The 22,439-nt window shown below is 50.5% G+C and overlaps 1 long non-coding RNA gene across 3 annotated transcripts in view; it reads right to left on the reverse strand.

Moving 5' to 3' along the window:
* Nucleotides 1-22,439, reverse strand: part of LOC309336147 — a 29,060-nt gene that overhangs the window by 4,486 nt on the left and 2,135 nt on the right. Inside the window, exons 2-4 of one of the 3 annotated variants that reach the window (XR_014153914.1) lie at nt 22,237-22,301; nt 16,128-16,249; nt 1,940-2,623 (exon numbers count right to left, since the gene is read on the reverse strand). This is a non-coding gene — a long non-coding RNA (uncharacterized lncRNA). Of the gene's footprint in view, nt 1-1,939; nt 2,624-16,127; nt 16,250-22,236; nt 22,354-22,439 lie in introns of those variants that run through there. The other 2 variants (XR_014153915.1, XR_014153913.1) reach the window with 2 other exon arrangements.

Genomic DNA, 22,439 nt, shown 5'->3' on the forward strand with positions numbered 1-22,439 from the left:
GCGTCTGCAAAAGAGTGAGCTGGAAAGGGATCGAGTGACCCCACTCCTGGGAGATCTTCCCAACCTGCAGATCTCTTCGCCTCCCGCTACCAAACCTGCTCTTCGCCGTGCGTCTGTATGAAACCAGAAAGGGGCTTGCCACGGATTTGGTATCCGCACCGGCCTCCTGCGAATTTGGATTCTCAAGGGCTTTCTAGCTTTTCCCTCCCGGGGACTCATCAGATCCCATCACCTAAGCAGCCCGGGGTGGTGGTGCTGGTGAACTCTTCTGCTTCCAGAATGACCGGGGGGGGGGAGCTAGGGATAAATTTGGGGATTCTCTGCCAGCTCGGACAAGAAGAGGTGAAGAGGCTTAAGGAGGATCCACAGCAGAGTCGAGGGTTAGTAAGGCTGTCTCCTTGGAGGGAATGATGGCCCTGGGGACTCCCCCAGCCCCCTCCCTCCGCTCAACTCCAAACACCCCACCCAGGTACCCACTGCTGAAGAAGTGCCAGCTTGGACCCGCGACCCTGGGTGCCCGGGGCCGTGGGTGCCAATGCAGCGTGCATGGCTCTGGCGCCAAAATGTGTGGGTGCCCAGACCCTTCATGGGGAATTTTGTGGGTGCTCGGGCACCCAGGGAGCCGGTACCTATGCACTGCTGAAAGGCCAAAAAGAAAAGGCTCTGCGCGCCTTGTGGAGCTTCCTGGCGTCCCGTCCCCAAATCTCTGGCCGGGCAGACCTCCCTCCCCCGGGCACCGTCTGGCTGCTGACCAGGAACAGAGCAGTCCCTTGCAAAGAGTGCAGGATCCATTTATTTTTTTCCCCGGGTCTTTTTTTCCTTCCCCCTTTCCCTGCGTGACCCGGGAAGCAGCAAACGCCTCCTCTCCCCAGGCGATCCATCACTGCTCGGATTTCTATGAACACCCAGGAGCGGTCCAGATCAATATTTCCTGGCGAGGTTTCCTAAGAAGATCGACCTTACGGGTCTTGGGGGCAGTTCGGTGTGTGGTTTTGTGTTTTTTGTTTAATTCTGCTTACAAAAAATAAAGATTAAAAAATCCCTCATCTTCCTCCTTTCGTTCTCTGAGAAAACTGCCTGTCGGCCTCGCCTCATCCAGTCCAGGAACCCATAGCAGTTAAGAGGAGATATATGTATATAATATAAATAAATATACGTGGCTATCCCCTCCGGAGCGCAACGAGGAGGAGACTCCGATGGAGAAGGCGGTTGAAACTGTCAGCCTCACATGGCGCGTCCCCACGGCAGGATCCCCGCAATGCCACTCCGCACGTGTGCACGCGCTGTCCCGCGGAATACGCGCACACGCGCGCTTCTTTGAAAAAGAGGCACCGTTCGTGAATGCGATTAAGGGGGGGGCAGGCATCCACCCTGAGATTTTTTGTACTTTTGGCTGTTGCTTATTCCCGCTGCACCCCCACCTCCTTATTTTTCTCTCTCTTTTTCTCAACCTCCCTCCCCACACTTTTTTTTTTTTTTTTTGCCTATCTGCCGATCAAACGCGCGGGGATCTGCTCTGGTAAATGATGCATTAGATGCGGTGGCTGTATTTGTTGTGCGAGTTTTGAAAGGGTCCCGATAATCTGGAAGCGAGAGATAAGGAACAGCATTTATTCAGCAGCACTTTGGAACCAATTTTCAACCCTGTTCAACCCCATTCTCCTGCAGCCTCCAGGAGCCCAGGAGATAAGGATTGGACTATTCATTATCTTCACAAGGAACAAAGATTAGCTAGCAGAGATGAAAAATTACTCCTGGATAGTAATAATAAGGGAGAGAACCTCGGGAGCCTGCTGAGCCCGGAGTCTCCAGGCTTTGGGAATACACACACACTTACACAAATACATTTTAAAAAATCAGTTTCGAAAATATTGGGCTGCCCATAATAATAATAATAATAATAATAATAATAATAATAATAATAATAAACCTGGCACCATTATCATCATCATTATCATCATCATTAAGCAACTTAATGTTTATCATGTTTTCATATGTAGAATAAGATTGTTACCGCGCGAGGAGAGGGAGAAAGAGGTTGGGGTTTTGTTTTCTAGTCCCCTTACCAACACCCCACGTCTTCTTCTCTCTCTTTTTCTTTTCATAGTTTAAAGACTACATCTTCAGCAGGAAATCTCACCAGGGCAGCCCAGAGAGAGCGAATCACCATCATTTCATAATCATGGGAGAATCGTGGCGGGTGGGGATGGAAATATAGGCGGAGGGAAGACAGGGGCGGCAGGGAAAGTTGGGCGATTTTTGAATTTTGAGGAGTAAGGTTGTGTGTGTGTGTGTGTGTGTGTGTGTTTACTGACCCCTATAAGCTTTCATACCGCTCAGAAAGTACAGACTATTACGATGGGGCAGAATATCAATAACAGCAGGGTATTAGTACTGGTATTGTTACACCACAACACATTAACCCACCCCCACCCCCCATAAGCCACTGTATCTCCCCGCAAGGTCTCCAGGCTCCAGTCCCACTATGAATTGGCAACACACACGTCCGACTTAACCCTTTCCCCGCCCAAGCTTTGCAAATGATTCCATTCACACCAGTTTGTTCAGTGGAGAGCATTTGCTGTTCTTTCCATCCCTCAGATTCCCAGTACTGTACCTGGAACTGCAAAAATAACATGGCGGGGGGGGGGGGAGAGAGAGGGAGGAGATTTAAAACATACTTGAATAAATCTAGTTATGTATCTCATCTCCTAGAATGAAGAGTGATACAGGAGGGTAATTAAACCAGTTACTTTGGCAATGGGCTGCTTCGGACTGATAAGAATTATCTGCAGCATATCAAGGGGCCCTTTCCCCTCCTGAACCATATCACAAAGACAGACAGAAAATGCCAGCAAAATAGGATTCCACCCCCTTCTCCTTGCTATTGCTCTGGGGGTGTGTGTGAGTGTGTGAGTGTTTGTATGTGTGTGTGTGTGTGTGTATATATATATATATATATATATATATATCCCACATACCATTATGATGATAATTCTTTTCCATTGAAACTCTTACACACACACACTCCTTCTTTTACCATACATGTGAAGTTTTCCTGTTCCTTACTATGAGCATAAAAATATTAAGCAGCCGTGGCGGCGGTTTTTAACTTGTGGGGGCCCCCAGATTCGAGAATGTAGACGCAAACCCGAGACACCCAAGGCGTCGTCCCTTAAGCCCCGTTGAAAGAAAGGGGAGTTAAGACTGCAGGCTATCCAGCCGGTCGTCAATCGCACCGTGGTCACCGAAGAAACACGGCCAGGAAAGGACTGGGCTGTTGGGCATTGGACTTTCTCTTATGGCTGCTTCAAGTTGTTGTTCACACACACACACACACACACACACACACTCCTTTTGCTTTGTCCATCCCTCATACGCTTTTTTTTCACCCTCATCCTCTGCCACGCAAAGAACAGAAGTGCCCCTTTTTTGCGAAAGGGACGAAACAAATTATTTGATTGGCTGCGATCTGGCAAGGGGATGGAGGAGTGTGTGTGTGTGTGTGTGTGTGTGTGTTAGCTAGTAAATGTGGAATAACAAACAAACAAGCCAACAAACCAGAAGAAGATCCCTAGCTAGCCCAAGATATTTGTAGGCCAAACAAGGAAATAAAAAGCTCACGCTTTCGCCAGCCCTTAAAAGCGGTGGCGTCTTTGACTTCCAACCATTTCCCAACCTATTAGTTCCGGCTGACTAGCCTAATGGGCCAAGAATTTATGAATTTCAAGATCTTTTCTTCCTTTCCTTTCCTCTTCCTGCAACAATGGCTGAAGGGCGGCTCTCGCTGCCTTTTCCAAGCGTCCCTGCGCGCTCTCACACACCTAGACACAAAACACTTTCCCAGCTAGGTCTATGAAGTCCAGTTCAGAAGAAGTTAGGACCAAAAGCTTGGGCGATGGGCGGGGGGGGGGGGCAGAGAGAGAAGTCAACGTGATAAAACAGGTGAGAGGGTTCAATCGAAGACTTTTCTCCCCAGCCCACGTAAGACCAAGGAGCTGAGAACTGCGGGGAGGGAGGTTGGCAACCCCGCTTCTCCCCGCACCCACCCCCGGTTTAAATCAATTTTTTAAAGAGGTCTGGAATGCAGGTGATGGGATGGGATGTTGGTGGCTTTTCTGCTGGGGCGTACAGACTTTTGAGCTCCGACCCCCCCCCCTCACCCCTCTTCCTTGGGACGGGGAGACTTTCTTTTGTGCGACTCCCTGCACCCCGGAGTGGGGTGGGCGGGGGGCGTGCAGAGAGGTGGCGACGGCGGCGGGTGCGCGTCTCTGGAATAATATCAGTTCATTGGGAAATATGAAAGTCAAGTCGCGTCGCCTGTGACAGGGAAGGCAACAAAAGGTGCAAGCCGCAGACAATGCGAGGCGCTTGTACAGATATTGTAATGATGCAAATGAAGGCGAGGGGCCGAGCTGGCTGATTATGTACATAAATGCGCGCAGAGGACGCGCGCACGGGCTCGCCGTGCCATCTCTGAGCGCGGGAGGAGGAGCGGAGGGGGAAGCCGGAGGAGGAGAGAAATTCGCTGCTAGGTTTTGAGCTGACTTCTCTCTCTCTCCCCCCCCCTCCTCCCCACACCCACCCCAATTCCTGGCAACCGATCTCGCTCGCCTTGCCTCCTGCCCATTCATCAGCCGCTCCTTGCCCCCTGGCGCTCCTTCTTTATTCAGATCCGCCGAGGGGAGCGCCGGGGCAGAGGCGAAAGGGTGGTCGTCGTCGTCGCTCTTTGCGCGCGCTCTCCCCGCCTGTCTCTCTCAGCGAATCCAGATGTGCCAGCTGCGGAGCCCAAGTCCTCATCGGGAAGGGAGTCTCGGTTAAAGCTGCTCTCCTCCACCCACCCCAACGGCAGAGAAAAGGGGGGGGGGTGAAAGGCGAGAGAGAGATAGACAGAGAGAGACTGGGTGGTGGTGGTGGGGAACCCACACAATCCCAAAGGAGGAGAAAGAAAAGGGGCTCAGGAGCTACAGGAGCGCGCGGAGAGGAAGCACCTCGGAAGAGAGCAAAGGTAAGCGCGTGATTCCAAGACCAGCAAGGAAAAAGAGGAAATGAGAGAGAGAGAGAGAGAGAGAGAGAGAGAGAGATATGAAACACTGGATGGCGCGCAGGGAGAAGGGCCGTATCTCAGTAGCGAAGCACCTGCTTGGCATGCAGAAGGGGCCAGGTTGAATCCTGGAGCTGCCTGAAATCCCGGGGAGACGCTGCCGCCCAGTGCAGACAGCACTGACTTGGTATAAGCGATGCCAGAGGGGTTCCGGGCTGACCCACTCCGAGTTGTGCAGCGCAGGGAGAGGGGCTTGGGGTAAGCTGGCGGCGGAGATGCCCCCCATCGAGGCCACCTGGAGAGGCACCTGGTGTGTGTGTGCGGGGGGGAAGGGGGCGCGCTTTTTTGTTCCTGCCATGCACACTTGGAAGGAAAGCAGAGGACACTGTTGGGCGCGGGGGGTGGGGTGGGGGGGGCGCGGAGATGGACCCCGGCTTCCCCCAACTCCACCCTGGGGACTTGTCTTTTTCAAGAGGGGCTAATGCCCGGTGACAACGAACTAAGCAGCTCCGGGGGCCCGAGAGAAAGAGTTGTCGCCGAGTAAGCGGAATAAAGCCAGCCTTTTTTCTTTGCTTGAAAGGGGCATTCAGTGGCGCGCTTTTTGCTAACCCTTTCGGAAAACAAATAAACAAGTCCCGGGGCTGTGATTTTAAAAGGGGTTTTTAATCAGACATGGTTTGGGATGCCGGGGGTGGGGGGAGGGCAGATCAGCCAGGTTGGGTTATGCTACCAAAGCACGGGCTACATGCAGGAACCTCTTTCTATGTATTTATATAGGACACATTTCCTTACCTGTATAAATATGAGCATGTTGGTGTAATAAGTATATGGAATCTATATTAAATAAGGGACAAAGGTGCTGCATTAAAAAGAAAAGAAAAATAAGTGGCTAAGAGCTCTCTAGAAAACAGGCTTGCTGTTGGTACCGGCGAGAAGTAAATAATTTTCTTCTGCTAAAAATAGCGATTTTTAGGCACGAGGACGATTCAGGGAAGGTGGAATTATGGGCTGGAACTCCCGGCCATCGTGTAGTTTGTGCTGTTAAGTGTGCCTGATGAAAGACACCCAGATGAAAGTGCTTTTGGCTTTATGGAGCGGCTTGAAATGAGTTTCTAATTAACAGCGTCTTAAAATCATAGGGGAAATAAAATGTCGCTTCTGTCCAGAAAACGAAGCGCATTTTACAGGCTGAAGACCCTTCTAACAGGAAGGGGAGAAAAAAAGAACCTCTTTCTTTATAGTTACACATGAGAATTTTACTAGGGAGTTCTGGAAACCAAAACACGCTCTTCTCAGCCCACAGAGCCACCCCTCCGATGGGAGAGGTGCGCAAGGATTTATTCTATTTTATTTGTCACGGGCCAAAGAACAGAAAACAGCCAGAAGGCATCGCAGGGCGACGAGTCCTTTCAGAAACCAATCTTATGAGGCCATGTATGTTTGTGCATTATAAAAAAGACACACACACAAACTCGACATTCCCACTTGGGGAGGGGGGAAGAGAGAGAAAAAATCAGCAAAGAGAGAAGTGGAGGGGGAAAAGAAAGTTTTAAAAAAATAAAATACCCCCTTCCCTGTTTAATCTCTTCCCTCGCTCCTCCACAATCACACGCGCGCGGGCACACTTTCCCCAACCTATTGTTCTGAGATTTGTGTGCGTGTTTTAAGAGGACGGGGTTCTTTTGAAGGGGGGTTGAGGGTTTTTTCTTCTTCCCTGGAAACCCCCGCAGTTCCGAGGATTTCCCCCCACCCTCTCCCGTTTCTGGTCTTTCTGCACCTGCTTGCCCAGGGAGCTTTCTCAGTCCCGGTCCCGTGCAGAAGATTTGCACAGCTTTGCATGTTTTAGAACTAGCCAACTCTAGGCGACCAGCCTCTTCCCGATTCCCTCCCCCCCCCATCCCACCCCTCCTCCCTTTTTGTTTCTTTTTCTTTTTTCTGCTGGGGTCAGCTTTAAAAACAATTCTTTCTTCTCTCACCGACCCTTCCTCCTCTTCTTCCTTCTGCACACTACCCTCACCTTCCTCCGTTGTCTGGATTCAAAGTCGCGGCGAATCCCCCGCCAGCGCATTGCAGGAGCTGGGTCCCTTGGAGAGGATTTCAGCAGGGAGAAGGGAAGGCTGTGGTGGGAATAGGTTTGGTCCGCAAGACGAGAAGAAGCTAAGCGGAGAGTAACCTATATATCAGTCGTAAGGCTGAGGGTGTGTTTGTGTGTCTCATGGCCATTTCCTATGAGACGGATGTGAGACTCCGGGCATCACACGTGCGTATGTGTGGCTAGCCAAATAGTTAGCGTATACATCTTTTACATAAATAAATATTAAAATAACGACTTTCCTCTCAAGTGTAGTTAAAAAGAAAACCCACTTACAAGCTGACTACACAGACAAAACGTCTATTTAAAATAAATTAACTATAACGCACTAAACGCAGATAAAAAACCGACTCAATTTGTATGCATTCAAATAGCGATGATGATGATGATGATGAGAATAATAATAATAATAATAATAATAATAATAATGAAAGCACCAGTGAGCAGAATGTATTATTACTATTATTTTCCTTACTGTCTTAGCTGACATTTCTAAGTCTTACCAATTTGGCTTCATCCCACAAATTACTCATAAAAGGCAACCCTGCGTCGACTCTCCTTTAGCAGCAACTAACATTTGTATGCAGACTGGAGCAGGATCCCTTCCTCATTTACGGATGCAAGTCCTAAACGCACTTACTAGGGAGTAAGTCCCGTTGAAAGAGTGCGGCTTACCTCCTAGTATCACGCACGGGGGCTGTGCCGCCTCATTTATTTCTTGCATCTTTTATATAACCCAGGAAAGGTTGTCTCTGGGCCCATCAACGGTATCTTAAAGCAAGTCATTTTAAAAGAAGAAAAGAAAAGAAAATGACCCGCCCATTTCTCGCTCCCCAAAGGATCCATGAATTCACTTTGATGAATAGTCCTCTGGACAAATGATGCATCTCCGTGCTGCAAAATGGCAGGATCCCATTTTGCAAAACACTCGTGGCCTGTTTCTGAAACGGACCAAATTTCCGTCTCCCGCTTGGCTCTCTTTTACAGCCTCCACCCCGAAGCGTTTTTCTCTTGGAGAAACGAGTCCGGGGCTTTGCGTGGGAAAGGAAGGCGGGCGGGCACCGCTGAACCGATGTCAACACGCATTAAAAAAAATATTAATTCAGGACATCGATCCCTCCCAGGTTGCAAGAGCCCTTTCAAGGGGGCATTGCACGACCCTTTATGAACCCCCAGGTATGTGGGTCTGAGTTCAAGCCAACCTCGCCTTTTCTTCTTTTGTTTTGTTTTGCAAAGTGATATTTGTAAAACTATTTTTCGATTCTGACTGGTGTGGAATGAAGCGGGGAGCTGGCGAAGGGGCGGACAGAGGAGATGGGTTTCGGGGAGAGGGGCGGGTGGCTGGTGCTTAGTGGCTGACAAATTGCAGGTTAATAAAATGTATTTGAGGCTGAGTGTCAAGTGCATGTGGTGGTCAGGATTTGAAAGGGGAAAAGAGAGAAGACTAGGAAGGTGATACGAGAAGCAGGCTCAAAAGGGGGAGAGGCAACGAGGACTTGGAAATACAGGAGGCTTTTCCAACATATACATACATACATACACACACGTATGTATATGTATATATGTATATGTATATGTTGTTGTCGTTTTTAACGAAGCTTAACCGGACCTCGTAGTTAAGTGGTTGATAGTTTAATTGTACAACCCCGTTAGCACCCATTCAAAAGCACTGGTATCATTGGCCGTATTTGAAGAGAAACAAAAGGGAGGACAGAAGAAAATGAATAATCGTTGAAAACAAAAAAACAAAAAACGCCACTAGAGCCTATGAAAGGGGGTGAGGAAGCAGGAAGCCTGCCTGCAGGAAGCGGGTTGCCCTGGGAAATGGGGCGAGTGAGGAATTTTGGGTGGCTCCATAGACAGACGTGAAAGCTCTCCGGCCCCAGCTGGGCGCTGCTGGCTTTTCCCTTCGCTCGCCCTGCAAGTCAGATTCACTCCTTGCCATTCTCAAGAACCCCAACCCGGAGCTAGATGTGCGCTCCGGATCCCCACCTATATGGCTGAGGCTGAGGTGTGTGGTGCGGGGGGGGGGGCAGCATCTGGGCTGGGAAAGAGGCCCCGAGTTTGCTTTCGGAACTTCCCCCGCCGTTTTCAGTCAGTCTCTCCGGCCAAGTCCGAATATGAGCCCGTGATGGCTCAACGAAACAAAGAGCCAGCAATGAGAGAGAGAGAGAGAGAGAGAGAGAGAGAGAGAGAGAGAGAGATGGTGCTGGACATTCCCAGATCCAGCCCTCGAGGAGAGGACTGCCAATGCCTTGTGTCCCCCCCCCCCTCCAAACCGACGCACTCTCTCACTGGGCGCAGCGAGGCTTACTCCCGAGTAAACACGCGCGAGGGAGGGGGGCCCTTCCTGGCTGCTGCCATCCCGCCCAAGCTGCTCCGCTCGGAGGGATTTACTTCCGAGAAGACGTACAAGAGGATTGGGCTGAACAAAACTGAACAGGGAGGGGGGAGGAGAAAAAGTCTGGAATGCACTGATGGGGGAAACAAAACGAAACAAAAATCATACGGTGTCCCCCCTCCCCGCTCTGAAGCAGCCCGCCCTTTATCTACAGCCCCCCCCCCTTCCGCGCTAGTCGTTTGCAGCAGAGGAGACCTTTGGAGAGGCGAGAGGCTCTTTGGCTCTCTCGCTACCTGCAGCTGCAGCGCGCGACTAACGCTGGGGTGCCTGCCTGCCTGGACGGCTAACCCGGAAGACGAGAGAGCGGTGTGTGTGTGTGAGAGAGAGAGAGAGAGAGAGAGAGAGAGAGAGAGAGAGACGCCACTTGTACGTGCTTCTATTTCTGTACCTGCCTTAGCCGGCTTGTTGGAGCGCTGAGCGGGGCTGGGGCTGCTGCAGCCTCCGCCTGGCCGTCGGCTCAGCCTGCGGCTCCCCCTCCCCCCCCCCCAGACCAGCGTTGCTCCTGGCTGCCCCTCCCCCCTCCCTCCCTCCCTCCCGCGGCTCCTCCGCCCCCTCCCGGCCGCCACCAATATCTTTCCCTTCAACCCCCTGCTGGCACTGAGGAGCTGTCTGGGATGCGGCGTCCGGGGAGACCACCCTTGCTCGCCACTGCTGGGTGAGTAGCTCTAGATTGCCCTTTTTTTTTGCTTCGGCGGCCCGAGGAAGCCCGTTCCTTTCTCCCGCGCTGCCCGCTGCCCTGGATGTGGAGCCGCCTTTTCATTAGGGGTTAGAGATATTGGCTGCTCCCTCCCTCTCTCTTTCTCTCGGTACCACTTTGCTCTGCTGACCTGGTTACATACAGGCAGCGAGGAAGGGAGAAATGGTGACTGTTGCGGCTGGAAAGGGCGAGTTTGGCGTGTGCGTAAAAGGCAGCGAGAGCGGAGCGCTGCCGCCTGCGGAGTTTGCCGTCGAGATCCGTACGGATCTCCACACAAAAGGTCTGAAGAGACGGCGGTTCAAAGCGTGACCCGCCCCGTCGCGTAGAAGATCCTAAGGCAGCAGAAGCGAGGCAGTTCTTAGCCCGGGTTTCCCGCTACGAGGGAGAAACGTGGCGGCAGCACCCTTGGGGGCTGTGAGCCGCCTTCTGCGGAAAGGGCGCGCGGGAGCGTTAGGAGAGGTCGCTTGTTTTTATTTGCAGCGAGGTGCAAATAACTGGAATGAAATCAGACTCGAAAGGGTCGGAGCTGGAGAGAAGACCCGGTCAGCTTGTGTGGCCAAAGTTGGGGAGTGTTTGGGGTCAGGAGGAGCCACGGAGTGACACGGAGTGTCCTGGAGAGAAGCAGCAGTGAATTTAGAGGCGATTGTGGACGTGGAGGAAACTACTGTTGGTGAATATCCAGCACAGGCAAATGCTCTCTGGGGTCAGAGCTCGTGGTGATTATAGGAATGGCTCCCTTCCTATTATTTCCTTTTTAAAAAGTCTCTTAAACTAAGATAAATTAGGAAGGGGTGGAAACCCAGTCTGGGGTGAGGAGAGAGAGGGAGGGAGAAAACGAGCAGCGTGTGTAAATAAACAGTCTTTGCTATGTCTGTTCACAATGGGGGTCTCCCCCTGCTCTTATCACTGGCACAGGTGCCTGCCTACCTTGAAAGACACAATTAACAGCTGCTTTTGTGTGTGCGCGTGTGTGTGTTGCGAGTGCAAACTTGGTGGGAGTCATCTCAGCGAGATGGCATCGCGTGTCCATTCAGATAAAACCACGGAGTAAAATCTGGGGAATCTCCCGTCAAAAGCAAAATTGAATGCGAGGGATAGGGAGCAGATGTGCGTCTATAGCAGTACATCATTCCCTAACCGGAAATGCATTTATAGTAAATTAAAAAGGAGGCGGTTTGTTGTTTTTAATCCAAGGGAAGAATTTACCTAGACCAAAACTTTTGCAACTTAAAAACAAAAGGGAACCAAAACAAAAAAAAAAAGGAAAGAAGCTAGTTTGTCCGAGCGATCTCTGTCCTCGAATTATATACATTGACTAGATTAATACCTCCCTGTCCATTGGTAGGAGGCAGCTGCCAACCTTTTCCTGGGACGAAATATAACCACCCGCGTTCCCTCTGCCTGTCTCGAACCTGCTGCTGTTGTATAAAATGCATCCCATTACGTGCATCTGTAAGGAAAACAACGCGGGGTGTCTTAAAACTGTCTTCCCTTTCTGAATCTGGCGTTCCCCGCATAGAGTCCACCAAACAACCGATCGCCCCCCGAAATCCTGATGGGAGGCTCGGGGAGAGACGGCGCAGGCTGCTTCTTCGGCCCACGCAGAGATTTGTCAGGGATTGGAGCCGGCTGGCTGCTGCAGTGCCGCCGCAGTCCGTTGCCCATTCAAGCAGATTCTCTCCAGAGAGGACTTTAATAAAATTGACAGAATAGTTGTTTAACCAGCCGTGTGAAGCGGGCTGAATCTCAGCCCCAGAAAATTAGTTAAGCTGCTGCACCCGTGGTCCTTGTGCGGGTTAGTTGATGTTCCGATGAGTGAATTAATTAAATAAGAGGCCCCAACACACGCTCACACACACGCACGCACGCGCGCACGCCTTGCTCTCCTTCGTTTTCTTACTCGGAGTAGTCGGCTGCAGCGATGCATTTAATAGCAACGCGACCTCAGAAAGCGCAGATAGAGTTGCTAGCTAGCAGAGAGGGCTTTTGCTTTTGCTTTTTTTTTAAAGAAACTGGAGACGCGCTGCTTGCTCAAGGAAGAAGGAGTCGAGAGAAATGAGTTAAGGGCGAAGAATTCACAGTTTTCACCCTCGTTACAAGGCGGCACGGAGGGAGGCGGAATCCGATCTCGAGTAAATGATCCGGGGGAGGCTGTCCTGGGCAGTCGGGCGCCCTTGCTCCCTTCGCTGCTAGCAAGGATCCAGGAACAACCCCACACTTCGTCCCCAATTAAACAGCCGCAGAAAAGGCAACATTTAAAACAGTGGCGGGGGCTCCTCTATGTGTTGGATTTGAAAGAAAGATTTAGAGATCTGAGCCGAAGCAGGGAAAAGAGACGAGGCAAAGGGAAAAGCACAAAACAAAAGCCATTCCTAAAATCCCAAATTTAGCCCTGCTAGTGGCAGGCACTAATAACAATGCAGAGGATCTTAGGAGAAAGGGGAGGCAAGTTGCCTTTTGTGCAAAAGCCATGAAAGAATGGTAACGGGGAGGTGGAGAGGAGGAACGCGGCCGCTGGGAATGTTGCCGCGTCGCTGTTCCTGAACGAGTGTTTTTGCGCGCTTTTCGGCCTGCGAAGGATGCGCGGCGGGGCGAGGCTCCCTCGGCGCGGGCGGTGGGCCGGCTGGCTCTCTCGCGGTGGGGAAGTGGCAGGAGCCGGCTGTAGGGTAACCTGACACGCGGGGCTTCAGGGGAGTTTCCTGGGCAGCCTTAGGGTCTCTCGCTCGCCATAAATCAAGCAGCTTGATTAATCTTTACAATTTGTCTTTTAAAACAAACAAGGCCAATTATCAGCTCGTTAACTGCGATTTTATCACCTGTCTAAAACAAACAGCTTCCCTTAACACCCCCCTCGGAAAAAAGGGGGGAAACACCCGCAGCTTCACTGAGTGCGGGAAAGGGCAATATTTAAAACGGTGGTTTGAACGCACAGCGCATCATTATGCACGCATTTATGCCAGCATTTCAGAGAGGTACAGGAGCGCATCTAGGCGAGAAAACAGTGAAATTACCTTTTTATCCCACAATGCCTCAGTGGAGGGTCTCGATCTGGCCTCTGGGATTTTGGAAAGTTGGAAATTTGTAAAATGTTTGCTCATTTATTAATTAAAAACATGCCCCATCTACACACACACACACACACACACATCCCAACACCCCTCTGAAACCTCGACAGGGCAGGCGGAGGCGGGGCGGGGACGGCTCTCAGGTAAATCAAAATGTGTCCAACTTTATTCCCGAGTAACAAAATCGAAGCTTTTCTTTCCGTCTCTTGTCACTGGGGCTGGGGAGTGAAATAATTCTGCATGTTGCATGTCACTTTAAAATATCGTTTTGTGGTAAAGGCAAAGCTAATATTAGAACAGGAGAAAAGGTTCAGATCACGCACGGGGGGGGGGGGCAAGCTGGTCTCTCCCTCCCTCCCTCCCTCCCTCCTGGCTGCCAGTCCTGGTGGAGCCGGAAGCCCTTCACAACGCGATATTGGGGGAATATCATATTTTTTAGTGCTGGCTTGACACTGAACCCCCACGGCCCCTTGACCTTCCTTTGATTTGGGAAGGTCCCCTCCGCGTTCCAGGGCTTCTTCTGTGCTTGGAGGGATCTCTCTCTGCTGCTGCTGCTTCTCCCTCCCCAGAATTTTTACCTGGGGAAGGAAAACGTCCGGCAGGAGACAGAGGAGAGCCCGCGCTTCCTGGTTGCTGCTGTATTGTTTAGATTACGCACGCACGCACTGTGTGCGTGTAGGAAAGGCTTTAGGTTTTGGTGAGAAACAGCGGCTTCTCTTGAAAACAAAACCACGCAAACAAAAATGAAGCGGGTTGAAGATCTGAAAAGGCCAGCAGCATCTGGGACCGGCCTGATCGTGGCGCACGCACTCCTGGTGGAGATGGGCTGCTTGCCCCGGTCACCTCTCGTCTCTCCGGGCGCACACTGAGCCTGAAGGACATGGGGCGCCTCCCAGAGCTCACGTCTCGCCGGGCCAGGGTCTGCTCGCGGTGCGTGTGTGCTGGGGAGAATGGCAAAGGAGTGGGTGGGTCGATCGGCCTTGGCTCCCTGACAAGCCCACCATCTCAGCCCACCCTCCGGCCACAGGAGCAGAGCGGGAGGAGCCGTGCTGCCCGGGCCGGCTGCCCCCGCTTCTCCTCTTTCTTACCCGGATCGCCATGGCTCCCCTCCTGCTTTGGAAGAGGGTGGGCTGGGGGTCTCTCTCTCTCCGTCTCTCTCCTCGCAACTAAGCTGAAGAGGAAGCCGAGGACTCCGGGAAGGCATCCGGGAGAAAACAAAGACCAAACGAGCGAGAGAAGCAGCACAAGCTGGAGGACGGGGAAAGGGGCATTGCAAGGGAGCATCGTCCTAACCTCCAGGGCCCACGGGTTGGGATGGGATCCCCGCAGGAGCCGACGCAAAGAGGGGGCAGCGGGGAGAAGGAGAGCGGGGAGAGAGGGCTCTGGGCTGCGCCTTCCCGCCCGCCTTGTTTGGGAATCTGGAATTGTTTTGTCTGGCTCGGAAGGTGACAGGGAGGCGAGGGCCGGGGGCAGAGAAGGAGAGGGGCGCAGGAGGGTGCCTCCAGCTCCCCAGAGAGCCCGCGGGGGCTCGGATGGGGGCAACGAGGGGCTGAGCAGGGTGGGCTCTGCCCACCCCCTTTGGGGTATATTATTAAAAAGTTCATTTCCTGGCGAATTTGGCAGCGGCGGGTGACGTCAGAGCCCCGGCGTCTCGGCGACGGCCCGCCTGGCTGGGTAGAAGGAGCCTCCTCTGGCCCAATTACGGGCTGTCAATCTTCCCCTCCCCCGCCCTTCAGGAAAGTGGCCTGGCCTCCCCCTCCCCCTCCCCCTCCCCCTCCCTATGGGGCGGGGGAGCAAGTCGAGGAGGCAGAGAAGCCACCCACCCACCCAGATCCCCCCCCCCGAGGGTGCTGCATCTGACCTCCGTGCCATTTCGCTCCCCTTGCAGCCTGGCCTTCTTCGCCTGTAAGGTGAGGAGGAGGCGGAATTGTCTCCCCAGCTAGGATGCTGCAAGCGCGTCTCTTTCTCCCTAACCCACCCTAACAGGTATTCACGCTCTGTGCTGTCATTTGCACCCGCCAACAACCCACGAAGAGCGATGATGCAATTTGATCGCGCACACACTAAAGTCTTGCTTTGACGCTGGAAATTCAATTTATATCTCCAGCACTCTAGGAATGACAGTCTGCTCATTATTTTTTATCTCCTCCCTCTCCTCACACAGCGCATAAGGTATATAGTTCCTTGGGCTGGAATGTGTGTGTACGTGGCAGTATTGTCTTATAAGTTGGTGCCAACACCAATTCCCTCCTTTTGCAGCTCCAAAAAATCCCTATTAGGGCAATCCCTTTACAGTATTAGGCTAACCAGAACGTCACAAAGCAAGGTGCAGACTTTCTTGTCCCCCAGAACTCTTGCCTGATGAAGAGTTCTGAAGCACCCAAAAGCTTGCTTATTGTTTTGTGTAGCATTTTGGTTGGCCTAGCAAGGTCATTGCCCTAATATGGATTTTAGATTATGGGCCGACAAAGCTACCTTCACTTCTTTTTCAAGAGCACCTAGAAGTGTATTTAGAATTCTGGTCCTATACAAGGCAGGTGTGGTTCAGGTGGTATTTTGACTGCATCAAGCATGTATGCAGCACAGCACCTTTCCCAGTTTTACAGAACCTTTTGAAGGAAAACAATGTGGGTGGGGGTTCTGCGCAGCTCTAAAGCTTGCACTTTTTTGTTAGCAAAATAAATAGGTATGTTATCACTTGAAACTTTGGGGAACTTTCTTATTTGTCTTCCTGTTTCACCTACACTGTTTGCACATTATAAATAGGGATCCTTCACAAGCAACAATGACACACACAAACGATCCCCTCCTGTCCATGCTTACAGTACCTGGCTTTACAGGTGGATCACAATTCCTCCAGGATGCTCAGCCAACTGAAGTGCCATCATCTATTCTGTTCTGTGGCCTGGATCCCGGGAAGTGTCAGGAGAAGCAAAACAACAACTAACACCTGGAACATAATAGCAGCTGGGTCAGTCACAGAGGCACTCCTATATTTTCCATCCCAGTAAATTTCACTTTTGGAACTGGAAAGAAGGTCTTTCCTTCCCTCTGACTCACATTTGGTTGATTGCATCCATTCTTCCATTAAATGGCATGATTTTATTTTTATTTTTAAATCTCTCTCTGTGTATATATATATATACTGGAGACAGTATTATACCTCGTGGAAGGGGAGAACAGGGACATCTGGTTCCATTACCTTAGTTAATTAAACAAACAAACAGCCGCCCTACCCTCACAACCAGGAAAACTTCCATATCTTAAGTTCTTCTTGGCTAAAGTTTTTCTAAGGTGCAGGTAGCTGGAGACGGAACCTTCAAAATGTGATGACTGAATTAACGCCATGAATGAAAAGTCCTGTTGACTTGTTCCTATAGCCTTAGAACAGGGGCTTGAAAGGCAAGGGTCCACCTGGAGGAAGAGACGCCCCCCCCCCAGAGGCGGAAGAGCCCATGCTGCTGAACACCTGGAGAGGCTCCTTCAGCCTTGGTGGTGTCCTTAGCAAGGGCTTGTAACTGGCTCCATTCTCCTGCCGGCTTCTCTAACACTTTGCAGGGACACAGAGCCCCTTTTGGAAAAGGGGGAGTTTCTTCCCCCAACTCTACCTCGGGGGCTTGTCGTTTCCAAGAGGGGCTAATGCCCAGTGACAGCTGAACAGCTCAGGGTGTCAAAGGAAGGAAGATCTTCTGGGCGTTTGAAATAAACCAGCCTTGCCTTGTTGACGGGGAACATTAGTCAGAGGGGTTTGCTTTTATTTCCATCCCTTCCGAATACTATAAGATAGATTTAGCAGCGTTTGGGGCGGGTGGTGGTGGTAACAAAACGGCGTTTCGAGACGCGTTTATAATGTTTCCTTTTTACGACCAAGGCTGCGATCCCGTGAACCTAGGATAACACAGTGGGCTCTGCGTAAACGTGCTTTAAGATTGTGGACACTAACCTCTCTCACCTAAGAATCTGAGGGGGATTTAGGACCAAATTTGTCCTAAATGTATCCATCCAAGGGGGCTGTCCTGTATTACGCGACTAAGGTAAACAGTACGCAAGGGCCTAAAGAGAAAAATAAATGAAATGTCTTTGGGTGTCTTTGAGAAATACTTCTTTCCCCCCATGCCCAACCTCCACCCCTCAAAAAAAGTGACATTAGAGGTGAATAATCGTTTGAGGAGACTGGAAAGAAGAGGCGGGATGCCCTTTCGCGGGTTCCATTGTCAGCCTGCGCGTTTGTGTGCGTGCGCGTTATTAAAGACCTAAAGATGAAAGTGCCTGGACTTTGTAGAAAAGTTTCTCATTAACTGCGCCTTAAAACTGAGAAGGAAAATGACGCCTCTGCTGTTCCTGAACTGATGCAGGCTGGACAGGCTGCTGTACCTTCCGTCCAAATAGGAAGAGAATTGATGGCTAAATGACGGGAGCGTGTCTCCCATCCTTCCCCACCCCCACCCCCATTCTGCAGAAAAGGCCGGGTTCTGGGTCAGGGGTTGAGGATCGGTGAGGTCTCTTAGCATCCGTGCAAGCGCCTTGGTAGTCCTGGGCGGCTGTGAAGAGGAACGAATAAGGAAGAAGGTCGAAGGACAGCATAACAATGCGAGAATCCACCAGAGCGAAAGCAGACCGCTTGGGTGTTGAGCAAAAGGGCAGGAAGGGTGGCTGCTTAGCAAGCCTGGCCCTCGACGCAGCGGTTGGCCAGGAGTTTAGGAAAGTTTAAGACGCGACGCTTGCCTGCCCTGCAACCGCAGTCGCCATCTCTCCTGGCCGCTCTAGTTTGTATCTGGACGCGTGCGCCCGATCCATACCTGGGGGGGGGGTGTCGGGGAAAGGATCACACAGGGCAGCAATATAGTATTGGGGGGGGGGTCCCGGAGGGCGGAGGGAAGGGGGCGAGCTTGGCTTTCAGAACTTCCTTTATCTGGTCGGTTAAATCCGACGGCGATCCTGGCCTGATTGTGCAATGCGCAACGAAGAGCCAGAAATCACAGGCGGCAACTACAGCCCGTGGTCGCTTCGGCTTCAGGCTCTGGGAGGAAATGCAGGCCGAGAATGCGCGCAGCAGAGTCGGGAGGGCTTACTTCCGAGTAGGCACGCTGCAGCAAACTGAAGCGGGGTAGGGGGAGAGTCGGGACTGCATTCATGGGCACCCCAAAGAGAGAGAGAGAGAGTGGTGTTCCCACCCTATCTTCGATGCCGTCATCTGCACCCCCGCCCGCAGATCAAATATTTGGAGAGACGTCACTTGTCTATAAACCTCCTTCTTTACTTGCAAGAGCAGCAAGAGGGGTCTGGGGCGGGCTCCTGCTGGAGTAGCGAACTCGAGGAGACAAAGTTGGTGAGTGTGTTTCTAATCTAACGCCTCCATTTATTCCTTCACCAGGCTTGGCTAGTTATGGCAATTGCAGTGGGCTGGCTTGTTTTCCTCCAACCAGCCAGGTCATTCTCTAGTGTGTTGTGTGTATCTCCCCCAGATCAGAGACACAGGTGCCTGCCTCAAATGACACAAGTGAACCGATGCTTAAGGCGTGCGCGCGTGTCACCGCAACAACGGGGCATTTATATGTCCATCAATTTAAAACAAGCTGGGGAGCGAGGGGTGGGGAAATATCTCTTCAAAAGCGGGGTGGCAGAGGGAAAGGGGGTAGTATCTATAAAGTAAGCATTTTTTAAAAAATCTAACTTATTATGAAAATAGCCTTAATCCCGAAAACAGATTTAGGGAGATCAAAACTTTTACCGCACAAAAGGCATGACTATATTTAAGAGTATGCTGCTCCGAGGAGAGCAATCCGCAAGAATATATCTCTTATCTAGACGCCGTCCATGGCATTGAGAGTTTTCTAGAAACTAGAGACACGCAGCTAGCTCAAGGAAGGAGTCGAGAGAAACGAGTTAAGGGCGAAGAATTCACAGTTTTCACCCTCGTTACAAGGAGGCACGGAGGGAGGCGGAATCCGATCTCGAGTAAATGATCCGGGGGAGGCTGTCCTGGGCAGTCGGGCACCCTTGCTCCCTTCGCTGCTAGCAAGGATCCAGGAACAACCCCACACTTCGTCCCCAATTAAACCGCCGCAGAAAAGGCAACATTTAAAATAGTGGCAGGGGAGAGGAGAGGTTTTATTAAGCTCCTCTGTGTGCTGGATTTGAAAGAAAGATTTAGAGTTCTGATCCGGAGCAGGGAAGAAACGAGCCACAAAAGCAGCAGCGTCTTTAGCAAAAATTGCGAATATTAAAACTCTTAAGGTTAGTCATGCTGGCGATGGGCAGCAACAACAACGCACTTAATCTGAGGAAAGGGAAGGCAGCTAGCGCTCGTAGAACTCGTGTGCAAAAGCAAAGTCCCTTGAAATGTTGCTGCTGCTGTTTTTATTAATGCGGAATGGTGGACGGAAGAATGTACCCACTGAATAGTTTGTCTTCTAAATCGTGGGCTTGATTTGGATGGTTTCTTTCCTTTTAGAAATGTTTTTGCTTGTGAGGGGGGCGTTCTTTCAGTCTGCCATCAATGTTTTCTGGGGGTGATTGGATAATTTTCCTTTTCAATTTTTATTTTTTTGCTGGGTTTTAAAAGGGGAGTGAGAGTTGCTGAGCAAGCGGCTAGTTTTCTCCAGCCAGCCACCTCGCCTGTGGCAGGAGCTGTTTCAGGCAGCAGGCTCGAAAGCTTCGGGGGCTTCAAACTAACAGAAAGCGGTTTATTAAAAAGTTTTTGAAAGCCCAAGCAGTAGCATAGTCGTGGTTTACATTCAGAGAGTTAAAAGCATATCAATATTTTGAACATGATTGAGAGCTGGTCCTGTTACATCGTTTCAATGCCCCATAAGGAATGAAAAGAATTGTAAATGTCCAATAGTTATATTGGACACCAAGGGTTCTAAATATGGGCTTGGTTTGGGCGGGATTTTTCAGGCGGTTACCTAGGAAGACTCATGACTTCCATGCAAAACCAGTGCTTTTGTATTCTTGCTTTAACCTAAATATCAGATTTAAGAAAATCCAGAGGGTAGGAGGCTATTGTAATGATCTGGCAGCTATATTATCACTAAATTATACTTCTACCCAGAATTATTTCCAAATTGCCATACCTGTTGAGTATTAATATAATTAATTCACTTCTACTAAAATTATTTACTATTTTAAACGAAGATTTTAAACTGATGTTAAAAGTGTGACTTGGGAAACGTATTTCTGTTTTTTTTTAAATAAAAAAAGCAAGTTGCGTATTGGTTTTGTTCATTTATTAAATGGTGAACAAAACAAGCTGCCTGAGAAAAATGCCACTTCGACTACGATCCTGAATGTACTTACTGCTAAGAAGTTAAATCAGCTTAGGGGGCTGATCTACTGTGAAGTGAATGGACTGAGCACTGCAGTTATGGTGAAATGACAATTATGTAATAATAGAACCAAAACACTGAACTACAGCGGAAAGAAATAAGGCATGTAGTTAGAAATAAAATCATTGCCGGTTTTAAATACGTTTGGATTCGAATTCGCTGGTACATTAACAGCCACTTCAGTTTTATTTGACGTACTTCTGGTTTACTCTGCATGTGCCTGGGATCCAACCCACCTAACACTACTCTAATTACAACTGAATCAGCTTGAACAAAACAAAACAAATGCAGGCAATTGTTGCCCTTGTTTTAAAATGATGCGGAACCGGACTCTGGGCCTTGAGAAATAGGGTGTGGGTTTCCCAAAGCTGACCATATTTCGTGACCCCACATCCCTGCCTACTCTGCTTTTAAGTACTTCTCTCTCTCTCTCCCCCCCCCTTCTCCCTATGTTATTTAGTGCCGTGCAGATTCCCAAATCCTAGGTAAGGAGGATGCTTTACGCTGAGTAAAGTATACACTTTGCAACAAGAAGAAAGCGCGATCTCGGAGAGATAAGGAGCTTGCTTAATAATGGGAAAGCTGGAATGGGGCGAACCGAGAAGTTATGGGAGAGGTGGGGGGCAGCAAAAGTCTAAAAAGCAATGGAGGAGTGGAATGGCGCGTGGGGGGGGGGGAGGGAGTCTTTGGCGGGTTCAGCGCTTTTTAGCTGTTTGGAGTAAATGAGGGGAATGTGGATTTCCCGGGGCCAATCGCAAGGCTCGGCTGAGCGCCTGGCTGCTGATTGGCTGGTTCTTAGCCTGCGCGTCGCCCCTAGTTCATGTCTACTGAACTGAGTCCAGCTGGCGCCAGAGCTGACATAGGATGCTTTGGGGATGTTACAAAAAAGGCCAGAATAAGTGGAGCTTGCCATCTGAGTAAGAGCTTCTATCCAAGCCTCTCTCTCTCTCTCTCTCTCCGCTCTCCTTCGCCTCTCCCTCGCTCACTCTTTTCTGCATTTCCATCCTCCAAACAATCATCTCCCCTCCCCCCCCCCTTTACAGCCTCATAAAGAAACTTTTCAAACATTTGGAGTTAGATTCAGTCTGCTTGGAATTTCTCTCTGTAAGTATGTTTGTTAGTGGAGCCGAGAGGGTGGGCGGGGGGAGGAAAAGGAGACTGCGCTTATTTTGCAGGAAACGCGTTCGAATCGCTGTTTTTTGTTTTTAAAGCACTCATCACTCCGAGTTTTATTTTCTTTTATCTCAGTTTGAACTACAAACAAACGCAGACCAAAGGGCTCTCTTCTTTTCCCCTTTTCTTACAGTTCGTCGCTTATTGACAACTGTAGAAAAGTAGATACTAATTTTTTTTGTACAGCGGAACATTAAAAACAAATGTTTTGATGTTAGCCTGGGGACGGTGTGGAAGAATGAATATTTTTGAACCGGGAGGGGGGCGGCGGCTACAGACTGTGATGGTCAAAATAAGGACCCTCCTTCGCTCCCCTCTCTTCCCTCCCCCCACCTCCATCCCGTGATTCAGAGGACAATTTTTACAGGACTGTGTCTGCCGGAATCTAACGCGTACTCTTTGGAGCACATCTTCAAAAGGCACGTAAGGTACTAACCGTTCCTTCCTTCCTTACAGGTGGTGATCCCAGGTGTGTGGCAGGAGCCTCTCTCCGCAACTTCCCTGTTTAAAAGAGGGACACACGGTTACCTTTGTCTGCCTTCCGAGATCAACCTAGCTCTCTACCGTTTCAGAACCAAAACCAACTCTAAACCAAAACGGTTTTGGGTTGGAGGGAGGGTTTTAGGGGGGGAGTGGGGG

Source organism: Podarcis erhardii (assembly GCF_964252035.2).
Source record: "Podarcis erhardii genome assembly, chromosome: 2".
NCBI lineage: Eukaryota > Metazoa > Chordata > Lepidosauria > Squamata > Lacertidae > Podarcis > Podarcis erhardii.